Source organism: Emys orbicularis, chromosome 1 (assembly GCF_028017835.1).
Source record: "Emys orbicularis isolate rEmyOrb1 chromosome 1, rEmyOrb1.hap1, whole genome shotgun sequence".
Taxonomy (NCBI): domain Eukaryota; kingdom Metazoa; phylum Chordata; order Testudines; family Emydidae; genus Emys; species Emys orbicularis.
Window position 1 is genome coordinate 119,442,436 of NC_088683.1, and position 21,258 is coordinate 119,463,693.

General features: G+C 47.9%; 1 pseudogene; it reads right to left on the reverse strand.

The window, feature by feature from the left end:
* Window positions 1-15,538: 15,538 nt before the first annotated feature.
* LOC135882304 (aldo-keto reductase family 1 member C23-like protein) lies at window positions 15,539-20,953 on the reverse strand (annotated as a pseudogene).
* Between the last annotated feature and the right edge of the window lie 305 nt (window positions 20,954-21,258).

Consider the following 21,258-nt stretch of genomic DNA (forward strand, 5'->3'; position numbering starts at 1 on the left):
ATCAGGAATAGTGAAAGGGTCATTTTTAATATTCATCTTTAAACTAATACTAAAAAGAAAATAATTTTATTAAAATAGCCACATGCACCTGTATGGCTAGAACAATGGAATGGTTTCTGTCAACTCTTTCTTGAAGCTTGAAACGTTGCTGCACTGCTGCGTGAGCCAGTGAGCAAATGCAGCCCCTGACTGAATATTACTTTTATTTACTAAGGCATGGAATTGTGGGATTGGCCAAGCCTACAAATGCAGTCTCCAGGGGGGTGAAAAACACCACACTGCAAACCAGCTGGGAGATATTCAGCATTGCTTAATACAAAGATTAGTCAGTTTTTGTAATGCACATGCTAAAAATGGGGGGAGGGGGAATATTTAATCAGATCACTTCAGGAGAAACAGCTGAAAAGAGAATTAAGGCAAACTTTTCAGAGTTGAGCCCTCTCTTACCCCTGTCTGTGCCTGCCCCCGATCCAGGGCTGGGAATGGGGCCACGGCTCTGGGGGAGGGGGGACGGACGAAGATAAGAGTAAGAGGGCTGAGGCTGCGGCTGCAGCTGGTGGGTGGGCTGGGAGCGGGACTGGGGCTGGGAATGGAGCTGTGGGAAGAGGCCGAGGCTGGGGGCGGGAGTGGAGCTGCAGCCTGACCATAGTGGGGCCAGCAGCTGGGCCTGTGGCCAGCTGTGGAGCTGTGCCAAGACTGGGCCCTGGACCCAGTGCTGTAGCTGAGGGTGAAGCTGGAGCACAACTGGGGGCAGGGTGGGGCTGGTGGCGTTCCCTCTCCACCTCCCCATGGGGGCTGGCCAGACCAGCCCCACCTCCCTAAACATTCCTCCACAGTTTGGGGACTTCTGAATTAAGGTCTCCTCTTTTCTAAAGCTGGAAAGGGGACAAACAACTCGCTTTGAAATTCATTCTCTCTTTGGCACTGATGTTGCTGGGACATTAACACACACATTCCCCTAGCTATTCTCCTTATAGTTTTCACTGATAAAGGAAGGAGTTCCAGGATAGCATTCCCTGTATTTCAGTGGAGTTAAAAGTAAATGTTCACCCCCAAACCTCGTACATCTGGCTTTCAAATGCTGTCTGAATGAACATCAATCTTTACATTGCCTCTGCTGAGTAGGGACATGAGCCAATAGCCTGTGAGAAGAGAATGACTGTTAGTGTCTCGGAAGGATAATTGCCCCGAGCCAACGATTTTTGTTGTTTGCTGAAATGTTTGCATGTTTAAATCATTGCCTCCAGAGAACAACACACACTGTGTGCTTTCAGTGGATCAGTGCAGGAATTATCTGAGAAAACATCCCAGGTCATTCCCAAGTGTGAGAATCATGGCCTTTGCCCTTGTGTGCTTTGTTTCACATTAATATAAAAGTAACAACAAGCACAAAGTTAAACATTGGGGGTTTCTGCTATCTCAGAAAAGGAACTGAGCATGAAGAAAAATAAACCCTCTAATTTTGTCTCATGCCCATCTCTGACTTGTTCAGCTGCTGTCTGCTATGACTCTCAGACATTAGAGATGGGAAAGACCTGCTAGGTTATCCACATCATGATGCCTGGTACAGGGCTGAGCACATTATTGGTACTTCAACAATAATAATCCAGCCCATTTCCCAGCAAACGCAGGATTATTCCCTACTGTAGTAGGTTTGGGCCGAGGTTCGGCCCTCAGCAGGGCTGTGGGGTGTCCCACCGCCTCGCTCTGGTCCGGCAGCAGTCGGGGACAACACACACACAGTTAGGGGCTCAGGCCCATAAGCAGGGGCTGAGTCAAGAGGTCTGAAACCCAGGCCGTTAAGCAAGGGCTGAGGCAAAGTCTATAGCAGCCCAGGCCCTAAATCAGGGCGGGCAGCAAGCAAACAGTCTGTCAGAGGCCCAGGCCCTTAAGCAGGGGCTGGGTCAGTTTGTGATAGCCCAGGCCCTAGGTCAGGGCGGGGCAGCAAGCAACTAGTCTGTCAGAGGCCCAGGCCCTTAAGCAGGGGCTGGGTCAGTTTGGGGCAGCCCAGCCTCTCTAGGCCAGGGGAACAAGGGGGAGTCTGCCACCCAAGGAGTGGGTGGCAGGGGGGACGCAGGCCCTCCCACTCCACTGCGTCCCAGCCCGGGGCCCTAGCAGCGACGGATGTTCGCTGCTGTCAGTGGGGATCCTGGCTGCAACACACTGACATCTGCCCGCGGGCCGGGGCAGAGCGGTTGCCAACTGCTGTAAACACTGTTGCTGGAACTCCCGGTTTTGCACCGTCAGGTCCTGTATCAACTGTTGCTGCTGGGCTCCCAGCTGCTGGACGAGCTGCTGGTGCTGGGCGGCCTGCTGCTGCTGCTGAAACTGGGCCGCCTGCTGTCGCTCCTGGCTCTCCGTCAGGAGCGTGAAAAGCTTAGTTAAATCCATGTCTCCTGTGGGGGACCGTTCCCCCCCGGACCCCTTCTCACAGGGGTCTAGGGCTCGTGCCCACATTCTGGGCAAGAGGTCCCCACTTCTGGTACCACGTGTAGTAGGTTTGGGCCGAGGTTCGGCCCTCAGCGGGGCTGTGGGGTGTCCCACCGCCTCGCTCTGGTCCAGCGGCAGTCGGGGACAACAGACACACAGTTAGGGGCTCAGGCCCATAAGCAGGGGCTGAGTCAAGAGGTCCGAAACCCAGGTCGTTAAGCAAGGGCTGAGGCAAAGTCTATAGCAGCCCAGGCCCTAAATCAGGGCGGGCAGCAAGCAACTAGTCTGTCAGAGGCCCAGGCCCTTAAGCAGGGGCTGGGTCAGTTTGTGATAGCCCAGGCCCTAGGTCAGGGCGGGGCAGCAAGCAAATAGTCAAACAGCGGCCCAGGCCTTGTAGCAGGGGCTGGGTCAGTTTGGGGCAGCCCAGCCTCTCTAGGCCAGGGGAACAAGGGGGAGTCTGCCACCCAAGGAGTGGGTGGCAGGGGGGACGCAGGCCCTCCCACTCCACTGCGTCCCAGCCCGGGGCCCTAGCAGCGACGGACGTTCGCTGCTGTCAGTGGGGATCCTGGCTGCAACACACTGACATCGGCTCTGGCAGTGCAGCAGCCAGACTGGGGTCGGCTGCCCCCGGGCTACTTCCACCCTCCCCCTCGTATGGTACCTGGGCCGTCTTAGTGTCGTCGGTGCTCTCCACCAGCATTGGCTCCTCTGGGTAGGTAGCGAAGGGCAGGCTCGGCTCCTCCTCGGGGTAGCTGGCACGGGGCAGGCTCGGCTCCTCCTCGGGGTAGCTGGCACGGGGCAAGCTTGGCCAGTCCTCCTCGGGGTAGCTGGCACGGGGCAAGCTTGGCCAGTCCTCCTCGGGATACCTGGCACGGGGCAAGCTTGGCCAGTCCTCCTCGGGGTACTGGGCGAGAGGTAGGCTCGATCGGCCCGGTGAGTCAGCAGGCTGGTCGCGGCCTGCGGCTGTTTCCCAAGCGGGAGCTCGGCCATGGACGTCTCCTCTCGCCGCCGGCCTGGGCTCCACTGAGCTCTGCAGGCGGGCTTTTATACTTCCGGGTCGGGGCCGTGACCTCGGAGGGGCGGGCACCGGACCCAGTGGCTCCGCCCACGTTGGGATTAGGGGAGGTTCGGCCCTCAGCGGGGCTGTGGGGTATCCTACCGCCTCGCTACACCTACAAAGTGTCTGTCTGGGAGAATTCAAATAACTCCCAATTTATCTTCTTCATGCATAGATAGACTAAGCAGAACTGGGAGCTGCATTATAAGAGAAAGTTCTGCTCCCGCAGCCCAGTTATGGTTCATCACAGGTAGCTGGGCTTGTTGGAGGTTATTGGCCAGATCCACAGCTGGGGTACGTTGGCACAGCTCCATTTTAGCAGAGAAGTGACCCTCAACGTGCCTGAAGCCATAGTGGAGCAATGTAACATACCCTATTGTTGGGGTCCACTAGGCATAGCTACCAGGTAACTCGGGAGAGCGGAAGACCAAAGTGTCGATGAAACTCTCTTGCTCTGGGCCTATCTGAACCCCCAAACTCCATCTTGTGAACTCTCACCTGCTTCTGTGTTTACTGCTTTACAAGCTCTGTAGTAGGCTGAAGCAGAAATGTATTGGTCAGCGTTTCTAGCAGATGGCTGCAGTTTTACTCACACTAGCAGAAATAATAGAGATAAGGAGCAGGGGTAGTTAGTTTGCAGATGTCTAACTCAAGGTCGCAGAGACTGGGAAAGTTTTCTCACAAGCTTATGTAGAGCTTATTGTAACAGTTGTCTGGAAGGGAGGGGTGGGGGAATAGCCAGACAAAGGCTTACACAGAAACAGTTTGGGGTATAAAAGGTAAAAGTTATTTGTATTTGTTGCACTGGATTTGAGACATGCTGGTCTCCTAGTGCCATTTCAGAGCTCTGAAATAAACTTGGCTTGCTTTCTCCCCTCGGTGTCTTTATTGGTGCTAAGCACACCGGGCCACGGACCTTTGATGTCCCCTCGAGCCCCTTAGGCGGGCAACAGTTTTGGCGTCCCTGGGTGGGCTCGAGGCTGAAATTTAGCCTTGCCCGGATCCCTCCTGGTGGCCGATGGATTACGACGACGACCGACGCCCAGAGCGCTCACCGGTGACTTCATCGGGGGCCTCGGCAGAGACGTGGTTTGCTCGACCCCGGAGGGCACAATGGTGCAACGCACACAGACAGTGGAGAAGCAGCTGCGGGCGACGGTGGGGAACCGGTCCCGTGGATAGGGCGACGGTGCAGGACTGGACCCTTGGATAAGGTAGGAACAGTCCAGTGGGGACTTTATCTGTCTTGACCTGGGGACGCCCAGTGTCTGCCTGTTTTGACCTGGGGACGCCCAGAGTCTCCCTCAGTATGGGGCAGGGACAGAGTACAGCCGGCAGGGTACAGTGTACACCCTTAGAATGCATTCTGGTGAACTGGAAAGTGTTTGGATCTGATCAGTTGATTAAAAGTAAATTGAAAAGGTTCTGTACAGTTGATTGGCCTCAGTACCAGCTGGAGTGCCAAGAAAGGTGGCCACCGGAAGGATCACTTAATTACAACACGATCCTTCAGTTGCTTTTGTTTTGTCAGAGAACAGGTAAATGGAATGAACATCTCTGTGCGTATACGTTTATGGTGTTAAGAAATAGGACTGATATTTTGCTCAAGTGCCATTTGACTCCGACAGGCTCGGTAGTATTGGCTGCTAAACCCCAGAACCCTCCCACTGTTGTAATGCCAGAATCGGTGTCCCCTTCGGCTCCTCCACCCCCACAGGCTTTAGAGAGTACCCCCCCCCTTGGTGGGATTGTATCCGTTGATTACTGAGAGTGTGGTAGCCCGTCCAGGAACACAAGAAATCTTTGAAGGATGTCTAGCTAGCCATAAGCCTGACTGGGATGACTGCAATATACTTTTGAGAACCCTGTTGTCTGAAGTGGAGCGGATTTAGGTTATAGCCAAGGCTAAGGAGAAGGCACGGGGAAGGCATTTAAGGTTTAAAAGGGAAAGCTATTGGACTCCAGAGGTTGTACAGAGGGGAATCCTCAGAAGTGAGTGTGCTCATCCTGGTTTGTTGCTTCAAAGCTCTGTATAGAAGTTATGTTACTGGAAAGGTGTATGATGGCAATGTGTATGTGTTAATGGTTGGAGGAAAGGTGTATAAGTGAAGAGTGGAAGGTTCCTTTGGAAGTTAGAAGAAGCTGAGAAAGGGAGAAGAGGAAAAAGCACAGAATGAGTTAACTGAGAGGAAAATACAGCTAGCAGGCTCATCCAAGGACAGTGTACACAGCTAAGACTTGGCTGACAACCAAGAGAAAGGGGGGCCTGAATGTGCCCAAGCGACTGTGAGATCAGCAAAATACTGCAAGGCATAATGAAGACAACAGACGGGTTAAAAAGCAGCTTTGCTGAACAGTATTGGCTCAAGGATTTAAAAATTCCCCCACTCTGTTCGGCCAGGCTTTGGCCAGAGACTTGGAGGAGTGGGATAATTCAGACAGAGCCCTCCTGCTGCAATATGTAGATGACTTGTTAATTGCTGCTGTGGGTCTAATCCCTTGTCTCAGAGCTACTGTGAGTCTCCTAAACTTTATTGGATTGCGAGGATACAGGGTATCTCAAAGCAAAGCCCAAATTGCTCTTTCAGAGGTTCAATATCTGGGATTTCACATCAGGCAGGGAGAGAGACAGCTCTCAAACGAAAGGAAGGAGGCTATCTGCCAAGTTCCCATCCCCAGCAACCGTAAACGGCTTAGGGCATTCCTGGGCATGGCAGGCTTTTGCAGAATATGGATTCCAGAGTTTGGACTGTGGGCTAAACCTCTGTATGAATGTGTTAAGGGAGCGGATCAAGACCCCTTTCACTGGTCCCCAGAAGCGGACAGGGCATTTAAGATCTTGAAAAGGAAGCTAATGGAAGCTCCAGCCCTGGGCTTGCCTGATATATCTAAGCCGTTCCAACTGTATGTGCATGAACGAAAAGGGGTAGCTTTGGGAATGCTTACCCAGCTATTAGGTGCCTGGAAGCGTCCTGTGGCATACTTTTCTAAACAACTGGATCAAGTTTCAAAGGGATGGCCAGTCTCTTTGAGGGCGGTCGCAGCTACTGCTCTAGTGCTTGGGGAAGCTGAGAAACTGACACTGGGAGGAACTGTGCAAGTGTATGTTCCCCATATGGTCCGAGCCTTGCTGGACACTAAGGGTGGTCTTTGGCTCACACAGGCTCGGGTTGCTCGGTACCAGGCGAAGCTGTTAGAGAATCCTGAAGTCACCCTACAGATCTGTCCCTCCCTTAATCCAGCTACACTGCTACCAGAGACAGAAAAGCAGGAACATGACTGTTTAAAATCATAGATGTTCAGTATTCTAGCCGCCCAGATCTAAAAGATCAGCCACTCCCAAATGCTGACTTGGAATGGTATACAGATGGAAGTAGTACTGTTGTGGATGGGCAAAGGAGGGCTGGTTCTGCTATTGTGTCTCTTCATGATACCGTGGAAGCTGAGAGTTTACCGGCAGGAACGTCTGCCCAGCTTGCTGAACTAGTGGCCCTGACCCGTGCCCTCGAGCTGGCAAAAGACAAACGGGTTAATATCTTTACTGATTCAAAGTATGCTTTTGGGGTATTGCATGCTCACGCTGGTTTGTGGAAGCAAAGGGGAATGCTAACAGCTCAAGGCTCTCCGGTCAAGCATGGGTCTCAAATTCTCCGGCTTTTAGAAGCAGTACAATTCCCCTCAGCAGTAGCAGTGGTGCATTGCAAAGCCCATCAAAGGGAAGATCAAGATGTAACCAGGGGCAATGCCAGAGCAGACAGGGAAGCTAAGCGAGCTGCTACCCTGAAATCACCAACAGAGGAGAATGCCTAAATGCATGCCCTCATCCCATCAGTGGGTGAACTTGCAGCCCCTCAGTACTCCCAAGAGGACAGAAACCTGGCTGACAGTCTCAGTCTCCAGGAAAAGGAGGGATGGCTTTATTCCACAGAGGGAAAAATCCTCCTGCCCAAGGGCCTGATTCGACCAGTGTTGCAGAAACTGCATCAAACCACACACGCAGGCAGAGAGGCTCTTACCCAGCTCATGAATAAATATTTTCTAACCTCTGGACTTAACCCCCTAGCATCACAGGTACAAGCTGAATGTTTAATCTGCCAAAAGAATAACCCACGACCAGGAGTAGCAGTGCCACCAGCCACCCTGGAACCTACCCCAGGCCCAGGATTGGTGTGGCAAATAGACTTTACTGAGTTTCCCAGGACCCAAGGGTACAGGTACCTTCTCGTCTTAGTGGATCGATTCAGCGGATGGCCTGAAGCCTTCCCATGTCGCAACAACACTGCCAAAACAGTGGCTCTTAAGTTTGTCAAGGAAATCATTCCTCGCTTCGGCCTCCCCTAGTGGATGGAATCTGATAATGGAACACACTTCACATCTCAAATTGTTCAAAAGATATCAAGTGCTCTGCAAATCCCCTGGAAACTCCACACACCCTGGCGACCACAAGCCAGTGGAGTAGTGGAACGCACAAATCAGACGCTCAAGCGACACCTCTCAAAGGTCTGTCAGGAGGCCTCTCTTAAGTGGCCTGATGCCTTGCCCCTTGTGTTACTTCGCATTCGTGCTCTCCCTAAGGGTAGGATAGGGCTTAGTCCCTTCGAGATTATGTTTGGAAGGGCATGGCCTATGAATGGTACCCCAGTTCTGGCAGGGGAATGGGAAGTGGGGTGTGGTTTCTTGTCTCAGTACATGTGCCCTCTGTCTGCTGTTCTTTCTTTTCTTCACAGGTACACCAAAGATTCACAGCCTCTTCTGCTGGATGTCTGGGTGAGACTCCCTGCAGCCTGGTGACTCCGTTCTCGTGCGGACCTGGAAGGACAAGCCTCTCCAAGAGAAGTGGAAGGGACCTCACACCGTCCTGCTTGTCACCCATACAGCGGCAAAGATCGAAGGACACAAGAACTGGATTCATCACTCCCGACTGAAAACAGTGCCCGCTCCTAAACAGTGGACTGTCCAGCCTGCGGAGAAGACTGCTAACGACGATTTGGGACTTAAACTGCTATTCAAAAAACAGTAAGGGTCGCTGGGAATGCGTTGTGATCTTTCTGAACAGTCACAGCATACTCCCCGCGAAAACCCTGAGCATTGGTTTTATTTTCTCACAGAAGGCTGACCTGGCCTATGTATTTGGTATTGTTATTATGTGTTAGCCTCACGAGGCGGGGTCTGTGCCCTTATTGGAGAAGAGTGTTGTACCTATGTCCCAGAGTTTTCACAGGACATTAACAAGCACATCTTGTCAGCAGAACGGGCCTTTAACCAGTGGAAGGCCCAGGAAGGGGAACCCACTATTTTGGATTCCCTTTGGGGTTGGATACCTGGTTTAGGGGAACTAGAGGATATAGGGGGAAGCATTGTTCGCATCTTGCTCACAGGTGTGGTGATATGTTTTGTTCTTGTTCTTTTGCTCATTTGCTGTAAAGTGCTCATAGGTAAGATTTGTACCTCCCATACCCCAGAAGTTCCCTTATACCCTCTTATTGATAATCCTGATTGCATGGAGCTTAATCGCATTTTGTCTTTAGAGTATGAGAAAACTCTGACAAAGGTTTGCTGAGTGTTCTCAAAGGAGGGATTGTTGGGGTCCACTAGGCATAGCTACCAGGTAACTCGGGAGAGCGGAAGACCAAAGTGTCGATGAAACTCTCTTGCTCTGGGCCTATCTGAACCCCCAAACTCCATCTTGTGAACTCTCACCTGCTTCTGTGTTTACTGCTTTACAAGCTCTGTAGTAGGCTGAAGCAGAAATGTATTGGTCAGCGTTTCTAGCAGATGGCTGCAGTTTTACTCACACTAGCAGAAATAATAGAGATAAGGAGCAGGGGTAGTTAGTTTGCAGATGTCTAACTCAAGGTCGCAGAGACTGGGAAAGTTTTCTCACAAGCTTATGTAGAGCTTATTGTAACAGTTGTCTGGAAGGGAGGGGTGGGGGAATAGCCAGACAAAGGCTTACATCGAAACAGTTTGGGGTATAAAAGGTAAAAGTTATTTGTATTTGTTGCACTGGATTTGAGACATGCTGGTCTCCTAGTGCCATTTCAGAGCTCTGAAATAAACTTGGCTTGCTTTCTCCCCTCGGTGTCTTTATTGGTGCTAAGCACACCGGGCCACGGACCTTTGATGTCCCCTCGAGCCCCTTGAGCGGCCAACACTATCATGGCTCATTGGTGTATTCTACGTATCTCTATTGGCCACATTGTCTGCATTACCTTAAAATATTCTGGACCAGTTCATGAGCTGGTTTAAATTCGCATAATGCCAGTGAGTCAAATTCCTTTCTCAGCTACACAGATGTGACTCAGTGGTGTACTAAGAAGGTGGAAGTAAGAGGAGCATCACATCCATTGACCTCAATGGAGCTGCGCTGATTTACGCTCACTGAGGAACTGGAATTCTGCATTTAAAGCTAGAGTCTTGACCCTTCTTTGCAGTGGAAGAAAAATCCCAGTGCAAAACAACTGTGCACCCTACATGATGGCCAAGATCAGAGAAGGGGTGGAGCTGTTAGATCAGCCACTACACGGATTCACCAGCTGTTTCCTCCTTCATCCCAAGGAGTCGGAGAGCAGCAGTAACAGACACTACTGCAGACCGAAGAGGTTGTTAACAGCATGCAATGGATTTGCTGCCATTCCCCATTGGTAATAGAATTCTGGGCAAAGCTGGCTGTGGTGTTGCAAGATCCAGTAGTGCATGCTGGGAATTGTAGTCTTTGAGTTTAAAAAATGTAAGAGGAAGTGGGAGTGGGCTTGTGTCAAGACTAGGTCAGGGGCTGCTGCTGCTGCAAGTGTTTCTGCAGTGGTGGGATTGATGCTTTAATAAAAAAAAATCTTGTTAGATTTTACTCTTTTGGTCTTGGCCTTCACAACTGCACAGTGGCCTACATAGTGCTTGGGGTGGATTTGGCCCTGAGTAATATTTAAATAGTACCTTGCTTGGTGAACAGAGACTGTGTTATGTCTAATTTTTATGAAGTGTTACCTGTTTTTAGATCTGTGTGAGCTAAGGAATCCACTTTGTGGGATTTTTAGTCTCTGTTTCTGTTATATTCAGGGTCTAATCCTGCAAGCTGCTAAGTGAAGTTAACGCCCTCCAAAGTGAACAGACCCCCTTATTTTTCAAACTAGGTCAGCCAACCACACTTTGGGGACCTATAACACCTCACACAAGGCACTGCTAAGGGGCCTGGGTCTGCTGGCTCCGAGAATGAAGAATAGAGACTAGACTCAATAAGTGCATTACACAGACACTTATTTTCCCCCCACTAGCAATCAAGTACCATTCCATTCAGACACTGAGTTGTTTTGAATTTATGTTTAAATGTACAATATAGATCTCTTGATATCACCAGCATTATCTGGGCTTCCAGAACAGGGTGCTTCTCTAGGACTAATCACAGGAATGGGGCAAGGAGATGAAATGTATGTCTGATTCTCCTTATGTGTGAAATAAAATCAGGAACAATGGAAAGATTCTTTCCATCATTCATCTGTAAATATAAACTGAGGGTAGCCCACAAATCTAAAAAGAAAAGGTGACATTTATGAACTATCCACCCGTAACTATATTATTAGGACATCTGAGTGCAAAATGCAGGGATCTCAAAGAGTAGAGATGTGATATTTTCTACCTATCTTAGGGTTTTCTATAGGCCCATCACTCTACTATTTCGGCACGTGAGTACTCTAATATACAGTAGCTATTCAGATGACATTATATTACAGCAGAGTTTATATCTAATACCTGTGTTTACTTGGAAGTTAATAAAGGTCAGAGAAAACATTGGGTCATAACTGTCTGTGACTGGCTATGGCAGAAGGCTGTTACAAGAGATAATTATTCTCAGTAAACAGTGAGGCTAGAACAAGTAATAGTGGGCTTTGATGAAGATGGAAAAATTGTCTTTAAAATACAGACAGGCCCAAACTGTAAAGTTGAGATCCTGATCTGGATGCAAAACCTGAGTGTGTTTTGGTTTAGCCCATTGCAGACATAAACACCACCCAGATCAAAGAATGTTTAATCTAGACCAGTGGTTCTCAAAGCCAGTCCACTGCTTGTACAGGGAAAGCCCCTGGCGGGCCGGGACGGTTTGTTTACCTGCTGTGTCCTCAGGTTCGGCCGATCGCGGCTTCCACTGGCCGCGGTTCGCCGCTCCAGGCCAATGGGGGCTGCAGAAAGTGGCGCAGGCCGAGGGGTGTGCTGGCCGCCCTTCCCGCAGCTCCCATTGGCCTGGAGCAGTGAACCGCGGCCAGTGGGAGCTGCGATCAGCCGAACCTGCTGACGCGGCAGGTAAACAAACTGGCCTGGCCCGGCCTGCCAGGGGCTTTCCCTGAACAAGCGGCGGACCGGCTTGGAGAACCACTGGTCTAGACCCAAACTTCTGCAAAGATCTGGGTTGTTAGGGTGCAGGGAGTTCAGTTCTCAGCTGCACCCAGTGGCACTGTGCAGAGGTAGGGGTATGGCACAAAGGGGAAGTTTGCAACTTTCTGAGCCTTGGGCTAATCCCCAGGGTGCTCTCTGCTAGCTGGGAATTGCTGGAGCATAGCAGCACTCCGGTCTCACTCTGTCCTGAGAAATGCCATCAGCGTATCCACCTTTGCCAGGGGTGGCGAACCTGTGGCTCCAGAGCCACATGTGGCTCTTCAGAAGTTAATATGCGGCTCCTTGTATAGGCACCGACTCCGGAAATGGAGCTACAGGTGCCAACTTTCCAGTGTGCCAGGGGTGCTCACTGCTCAATCCCTGGCTCTGCCCCCACTCCACCCCCTCCTCTGAGCCTGCTGTGCCCTCGCTCCCCCCCCCCCGAGCCTCCTGCATGCCAAGAAACTGCTGATTGGCAGAGCTGCCTGTGGGCGGGAGGTGCTGGGAGTGGTGGAGGGGGAGGGAGAGCTGATGGGGGGAGGCTACTGACGTATTACTGTGGCTCTTTGGCAATGTACATTTTGGCAATGTACATGTAAATTCTGGCTCTTTCTCAGGCTCAGGTTGGCCACCCCTGCCCTATGCCAAGGTCCCGGAGGGTATGGCAAAGGACCTGGCTCCATCGGGCTCTCCTCTGCTGGGGATATTTCTATGCGGATAGCACTGGAACAGAACACAGGCCCCAGAGAGGGGCTCTGGACTGATCACAGAGTTTTAGTTCAGGCCCATCTCTAGTTTAAAACATTGGAAACCTTTATAACCATTGGGATGATTAGACAATGATATAGGCATCCAAGGGAAGTTGTGGTTTTCCGTTCAAACTGGAAAAATTCAGGGTTAACGAGATAACCAACTACTAGGAATGTGCTGGGATAACGGGCCAAATGTAGCTTTCAGTATATCCAGAGGAAAACAGGCGCAGTCATTTCCTGTGGATTTTTACCAGAATAATGAAGAGCAGAATTTGAGCCAATGAAATCACTCCTGTCTCACTGTGGGGGTTTGAATAAATGACCCTCCAAATCCATTTCACTGTCATTGTGAGGGCCTCAGGCTCTGGTGCACCTCAGTCCCTCTTATTCTCTGCGTGTGGCACATAAGTGTCTAGTCTCCTGTAGGTTTTAATGCTTTGGTCTGGTTTTGGTTGTTGGGTGGTATTGGTAGCCCATGAGATACAGGAGATCCGACTAAATGATGTGGTTGTCCCTTCTGGCCTTAAACTGCATGACTCAATTACAGTCCTAATATCTATGATGCTAAGTACATCCTTTTGTCATCACTAACGTCAGTATATCACAAAACCTTATTTCTTTGTGGGGTGACCATTGCTGCCTTTCCCCTGCTTCTCCACACAGTTTTAAAACACTACAAAGTATTATGACTTACTGTTAGGGTGACCAGACGTCCCGATAAAATTGGGACTGTCCCGATATTGAGGTGTTTATCCTGCATCCCGATCGATGTTTGGATGGGACGCAGTTTGTCCCGATATTTCGCACTTCCGGGTTTGTTTGTTTTTTTGCTCCAGTGGCAGGACCTCCCGCCCCCATGTGTCCCAATATTTTCTTCCTCTCATCTGGTCACCCTACTTACTGTTTTAAATGCACATAGGGACGGTTTTTGTTCATCCCACCAATGGTTTTCATGTCCTCCTCAGAGAGCTGGAAGTCAAAGACCTGACCCAGAAGACAGGATCAAACATTGGGTTATTCCTGCAGGATGAATGTGCATTTACAGAAACACAAGCCTCATGCTGAGCCAAAATAAATGAAAGACGGTATAATAATCCTGGTCTGCTCTTTCCACTCTATTTTGGATATTTCAGGGATGGATTAAGATATATTGGGGCCCCGGGCACAAAGAACATTTCTCCCCGCTCCCCCCCCACCATTGGGACCCACCCCCTGCTCCTCCCCTTCCCCCAAGTCCCCGCCCCCTGGCCTGGTCAGAAGCTGGACCATGGTAAGAGCTGCCCAGGGAGCCCGGGCAACTGTGGAGAGCCCTGGATCCTCCACCTGCCCTGGGCGGTGCGCCCTGTGGGGCAAGGACAAGGGCTGGTCTTGGGCCCCCTGGGCCCCTACCCAAGGCAGGTGCAAGGTCCTGGGGTCCCCTCAGCTGCCCAGGCTCTGTGGGCAACTCTTACCACAGCCTAGGGCAGTAGTCTCCAAATTGTGGGGCATGCCACCCTAGGGGGCATGGAGAAATGTTTGGTGGGGCGACGCAGGGCCCAGCCCTACCGCCCAGCTACGCTCTGGCTGCACTGAGCCCCAGCTGTGGCTCTGCTCCCTGCCGCACCCCCACTCACAGTCCCCGACTGCAGACCCAGTCCCACTCCTGGCCCTGGTTCCTGGGGTTGGGGCACGGACTGGGTAAGGAGGGGCATGACAGAAAAAGTTTGGGGACCCCTGGCCTAGCGTGGCCATACATCCCATTTTGGACCTAGACATCCCAATTTTTTTGGCAAGAGCATATGGGACAAATGCCCAGTTTTCATAGAATCATAAAATATCAGGGTTGGAAGGGACCTCAGAAGGTCATCTAGTCCAACCCCCCTGCTCAAAGCAGGACCAATCCCCAGACAGATTTTTACCCCGGTTCCCTAAATGACCTCCTCAAGGATTGAACTCACAACCCTGGGTTTAGTAGGCCAATGCTCAAACCACTGAGCCAACCCAAAAAGGAGCTTGGGGGGGGGGTGAGTGGCAGGACTTGGGCCAACCCACATGGGGGAAGGGAGAGGGCCAGCTCTGCACAGGGGGAGAGGGGCTCGGGGGAGCTTAGCGCCGCATGGAGGAGGTGAAAAGGGAGAGGGGCTCGGTCGAGCGCTGTGCCGGGTGGGGGAGGGGGGACCGTCAGTGGGCTCAGGCTAGCTGAGCGTGGGGCTTGGGTAAGCAGTCTATAGAATACATCTGGGTATCTATATGAAGGGTAGGCAAATGGATTAAAAACCAACATAGTCCATCCGAATCATCTCTCTCTGAGCCCACTGTCTGAAAGCCACATTTCCGAGTATGAGTTTGGATAACGTGGTATCTAGATAACTTTTGCACCATGACATTCTCACATTCCAAGCAGAGAAAGGCTGATGCTCTGAAAGTCCATTCCCATAGCAGGGGAATGAGGTAGCAGGAGAGGATATCTGGATATGCAGGGAAGCATCTGGGCCTCTCTTTCTCCTGCCCCTCTCAAACACCGTTTCCTTTAATTTATTTTCTACTTTATTCTTTCCCAATTTTCATAAGTTTTTCCATGAATTCAGGGATGGGCACAAACAAAGCCCTTGTTCCATGCTACATAGAACTATGTTTTTTTCAAAACTTGAACCTAAATCTGTATTTGCTAATGGGCCCTGTCTTTACTGTCAGCTGGTCCAAACCCTCACAAATTCTGAGGAGTTCAATATCAGTGTCTAACTGTTGTGGGTTGTGTCTACTTGAAGTGGAGTTTTAAGGAAGTTTCCCTTTTGATTTAAAAGAAAGGCTGGACATAAGTTCCTGCTGAGAAAGACATTCTGGAGTCTGCTTCCTTTAAGCATTGAGGCTTTTTTCCCATAAATGAAACTCTTTACTGACTACAAGTTCTGAATTTCTTCTAACTCAACACTTTTAGGTCTCCATCCAAAGGTCAGAGTTTGAGAACAGGTTTGTACTTGAGCCCTGGTTTGTTCAAGACCATCTCCAGCTGTCTGATGTTGAAGTTGGATACACCAATGGACTTCACCAACCCTGTGTCTTTACATGCCTCCATGGCCTGGGGAAAACAACAACGGCCTCGTTGTATACAACTATACTTTTAGTATAATTTCCATGAGACTAGAAAAATTATGCTCAAGTGGACTCACTCTATATAAAATTATTCCACCAAAATATCATTACACATACAGTAGGGGACGTTTGATTTGTTCTAGAACAAAACTCTGATTTAGAGACAGTCATTTTTTAACCATTCACTTAGGCATCAGATCTCCATCCAAACCACTGAAATAAGTTATCTTTTCCCCCAGTAGAAAGTAGACAGACAATCTGGCCACCACCTCTCCCAGTCGCTTTCTCTCTAATTTGTCCCTTATACATACAGAACCTCAAAGACATAGCGATACCCAATCATTGCTAGTGAACAATACAGAAATAAGGGTACCACATAAGTATGGGAATATTAACACCAGTTTAAGAGCTTTATAGCAACAAAATAATTGAGTATGAAAATTAAAGGGAAAACACAAGAAATACTGAAGAGGGACAAGTGCAGTGGTCACTGTTAGAATGTCTGTATTTACTGACAGTAGCCATGCTGTGGTGTCTGAGATGCGCCAGTGTTTCCCTGCTCTGATAATAGGAAATGACTGCAGAGTCTCAGATCACAAGCAGTGCTACAATAACAATGATACTGTAGCCAAATCCTGTTTACTTTTATATTTCATAGAAAAAGCTTGCTAGAGTCCACTGAAGAGAGAGCACATATCACAAGGGAAGTTTTGGGTTTTTTGTTTTTAAATGAGGGAGTTAATTTAGTGCTCAAGAAAATGAGGAACCAATAGCAGCAGTTAGAACCAGGGATAATGTGAGCAGACACTGTGCTAACTTCCCCAAAGCTCTGCCAATGCACCTTGATTCTGACCTGATGCCCCTTTGTATTTCATTTCTGGCCTCTCTTCATAAAAGCGCCAATGGTATTAAACTGAGCGGTGGATTTTGTAATGTGGGTAAGCGTGGACAGACTTTGAGCTTAGCTCTTCAGTGTTGACAATCTGCCCAGCTAATAAGCTGCAATGCTGAGCTACTCAGAGCATTAGCTAAAGAATTAGGGATCTGATGGAGTCGTCGTCTTGGCTGACTCTAGGGCAGAATATCCCATTTCTCATCTGTGGAAAACATCACCTGTAAAGCCCAGACTACAATTTTGTCCCTGAAAATGCCTTTGGCAATATCCCTGCCCTAAGACCAGGAAAGGCCGAAAGCATCTCAAAGTGCGGTTCTGCTCTACAAAGTGATTTTGTAAAAATGGCATGTGAGGTTTCATGTTTGTTGTCTCTCAGTGATTTCCCCCTCAAATCTGCTCCATTTACTAGTGAAAATACATTTCACTTAACTAGCTGCCCTGCCTCCCAAGTGGCACACAGGTCTACATTGTAAAAAATCAATTTTCCTTTTCCATCCTCTGGGAGTAAATCATCTCCAGACTTAAAAAGAAAACAAAAAAAAATTCATTAGATAAACTTCCCTTTGGTATGACACTTGACATGAATTGCTTTCTGGAGAAATTCTGGAAATCTATTGAGCTATTGCGACATGTTGGTAACTCAATATTCACAGCACATTTAACCTTTATTATTAAGTGCAAAGTTCTTTCTGAAACCTGATGGATGTTCAGTCCATTAGTTCTCTTGATTATCTCCGTATCTCTAATATAAACAAAAGCCCATTTTACATCTGATCTGGAAGAAATATACATGGGGAAATTGTTTAGTATTGTAAAGCTCCTTGTTCCTTATAGCAATGTTTCTGAATCAAGCAGTTATCATATGGTCTTGTCTTAAAGCAAAAGGGGAACTATGGGGACAAGGATTTTGCAGTGTTAAGACAGAACTCCTTTTTACCTTTAAAGATAGGGGTGTATGAATAATATAAAGGGCAATATAGTCAAACTGCAGGCGCTTCAGTGACTTTTCCAGAGCTGAGAGGACCATCTCAGGAGTGTTAAATGTGCTCCAAAGCTGTAAAGAGTGAAGAGAGAACAAATGCCATCAGATTTGTATGTTGAGAAGGCTGATTCCCTAAATAACTTTATTCTGCTGATTCCCTAAATAACTTTATCTCAGGCATGAAATGTCACTGATATACAGCATAGTATGCATTATTTTATTTACATTTAAATAATAAAAATGACACCTATATACAATGTGTATAGGTGCCCTGACAATTAATGTTGCGTCATCATACCCCGCAGTATTAAAAATGAACATTCATAACATGAGGGTAGAAAATGGAAACATCTAATGTGTCTTTCAAAATCAAATAAGTGCAGTCTGGGACCACAAACAATGAACTAATCCTAATTCTATGGCTATTGCATACATAATTGCGGTTGGCGGAATTAAAATTGTTTAGGTGCCTAACCTGTGCATTTCCATAGCCTAACATATTTGGATTTCTTTGAAGTGTAACCTTAAATCTCTATCACCTGGTCTGTAATGATTGGTTTTGGGATAATTACAGCATCCCTGTAATGCTTTTACTCTTAGGTTACTAACACGTACTCCCCCTTCACTTCAGTTCAATGTAGTTTTTATCTGGTAACTGTATCTAGGCACCAGGCCTGCTAAAGCTCCAGCTGGCACTAATGCATATAACACTTTCCCCACAGATTAGCACCTTTGGTAACAAGAAGGGTGTTTCAGGCAAATCCTGTCAGCCTGCTACAACTTGTACTTACCCCCTCACTGAAGTCACTGTTTTCTTGCTGCTGAAAAGCAACACAGAAATAAGCAGAGAGCAAGTGATGGCATTTAGAACAAAACCAACTTACTTTTCCTGGGTAAAACATTTCCTCTCTTTTGACCATTCCATCTGTAATCTTCTCTCGAATGGCTCACCCAACCTCCTTCTCATAGAAATAGGCTCCATCTATATGGCGGTAGCCAACTTCCATAGCCACCTTTACAGCCTCCTCACACTTACTTTTTGGAACCTATGAATTAAAAACAGAAAGACAAAAAGCCTCAACATGTCTGGCTCAGGGATGATATTTTAAAGTGTGGTTCCGGTATGAAAAGTGACTGTGTAAAAATGTCACCTTCTTACTCTGACACTCACCTCTGCTTACTTTAGTGAAAAAAGTAACTTTTCCATGATGGAAAAGTCCTATAGAATTTAATAGACAATGACCATAGTGCTACAGAATTTTTAAACCAATCTAAAAAAAGTCTATAGAACAGATGTAATTCTCTAATAAAGACTCAGGTTGGTTTAAAAATGCTTCAGAAAAGTGATCAATAGTAGAGACTGTATAGAGAACTCTTGAATTTCTATAGAATCTTATTACTTTAATCCCTATCAAATTCTATAGGCCAATCTCTGTCAGACCATTAAAGATAATGGGATGGCTCAGGTGTCACTGAGAGCAGAACTTGGCTTTCACAACCCTTTTACTGACGATGATACACAAGAAGAAAAGAACACAGCTTGCCTCTTAGGTTGAAGGTCAATTTTGCAGGGCTAGCAGTCAGAAAATACATCTTTTCAGTTGTAAACTGAACACATTTATTCTTGAAGTCACCTGAAAGACAAATATGGAACCAGATAGTGTGGTTCTAATCTGAAAAGGGACTCTGTAAGAGTTACTAAATCACCAATTATCCAAAAGTGTGTGAGGGGGGGAGGGGGCAAGTTCTGTCCTCATTTACACCAGTGCAACCTCCACTGATTTCAGCAGCGCTTGATGTACAGCAGAGAATATCACAAGTTGAACCATTGGCGCACTGATAATCTGCATAATGAGTCAAGGCCTCAGGTCCTTATTTATCTGAGTCAATGAGAGTTCTGTTATCCAGTCCGTCAAGCAATCGAGTAAGGAGCTCAAGGTTTGACCCCACATTGATTGACTGCAATGTATTTGGAAATGAAGGGCCTGTTCTTGCAAACCTTATTCACACAAGTAATCTTACTGAAGTCCATGCGGCTAGTTGAGCGAGTAAGGGCATGAGTGAGTGTGACATCAAAGGGATTCTGCATGGGCTCAAGAGCCTGCCTGTGCTGATCTGATTTCAAGATTTGGGTCTTGATGGGTGACCTTGGGCAAGTTCTTTACTGCAGTTCCCCATGTATAACATTAGGATAGTGATACTGACCTTCCATTGCAAAATGCTTGGGATCTGTGGGTGAGAGAGCCGTAAGTACAACATAGTGATTTTTAGTCACTACTAACTTGGGTGGACTCTGAACCAGTGAGTGACAAAGAGATAAAAGGCTTTGTATCCCATTACCTAAGTCGCCTATTCCTTTCAAGGTCAGTCTTTGTTTGCTCATCCCATGAAGCAAATACAGTTTTGAATGGTGTCAGCACATTTATTGTTTATCTGGCACAGAACATGTACTACACAATAAGCGAGTGAGTGAGCTAGCGAAAAAAGGGTGCTGCTGTTAGACTAAGTAGTTAAGTTACAAATAAGATCACCTAGTTCTTCTGCCTGTTTACAAAAAGTGTCATCAGCTTAGTATTATCGTTGGCGGGTTCTTCCAGAAATACAGGGTAATGCTGAGGGCACATCTCCTGATTGAGGGTTATAACATTTTGAATGGCCCAGAGAAAGCAGATGCAACAAAAGGTAAATAGGGTGAAAAACAATGGGCCATGAACTAAAGCTCCAAAAGGATCTGAAAGACATGGAGACATGCCTTTAAGCACAGCATGTGAATTCAGGTGTGGAATGGACTCCCAAAAACCACAGTAGGAGCTGCAGTTGTGAATACATTTTTATAGTCAGACAGGCACTTAGAAGATATAACTCAATAGAGAACAAGCTGTGAACAAATAGCTGGATGAACAAAGATAAGCTGCGTTGCCTCCTTTTCTTTCCAAATATCGCAGTATAGAAATCCTTCACAAGTGTATAAAAACTACCCGGTATAGAACAAATTGGCAGTTAAATGAGGAAAGAACTGGACTACAAAGAGAGCAGCAGGTCAGGACTGAGGTGTATTGCAGAGAGGCATGTGGGCCCATGAATGGAACAGCTAACCAGACTGCAAGTCAGAGCTGAAGTTCATTGCAGACCTGCATGGGGCCCATTGTGGGAACTGCAGAAAGTGCTGCATGCCGGGATGGAGAGCTCTGTGGAGGAAACTGTACCGTGCCTACCCTCACTATCTAGATCTTAGTGCTGTCAGTCACTCATTTTCATGCACAGCACCAAATTTCATACAACAAACACAAACTTCCTATTGTGTAATAATCTGTAAAAGGTGCATAGATACTGAATCTGACCACAGGAATTCTGTGCCCATCATTCATCCCCATGGATGTATCTTTGCAGAGCTCCATTGTCTTTCTTGAAGCTTGTAACATTGCTTCGCTCCTGCTTGAGCCAGTGAGCAAATACAGACCCTGAGTATTACTTTTATTTACTGAGGCATGGTGACTGAGGGAGTAGTCAAGCTGCTGCAAGGTGCTGAGTGACATCAATGCCCACCAAAGTGGACAGACCCTATCATTTTTCAAGCTAGCTCAGCCAACCACACTTTGGGGACCTACAGCACCTCACACAGAGCACTTCTAAGGGGCCTGGGTCTGCTGGCTCTGAGAATGAAGAAAAGAAACAATTATTAAAGAATAGAGACTAGACTCAA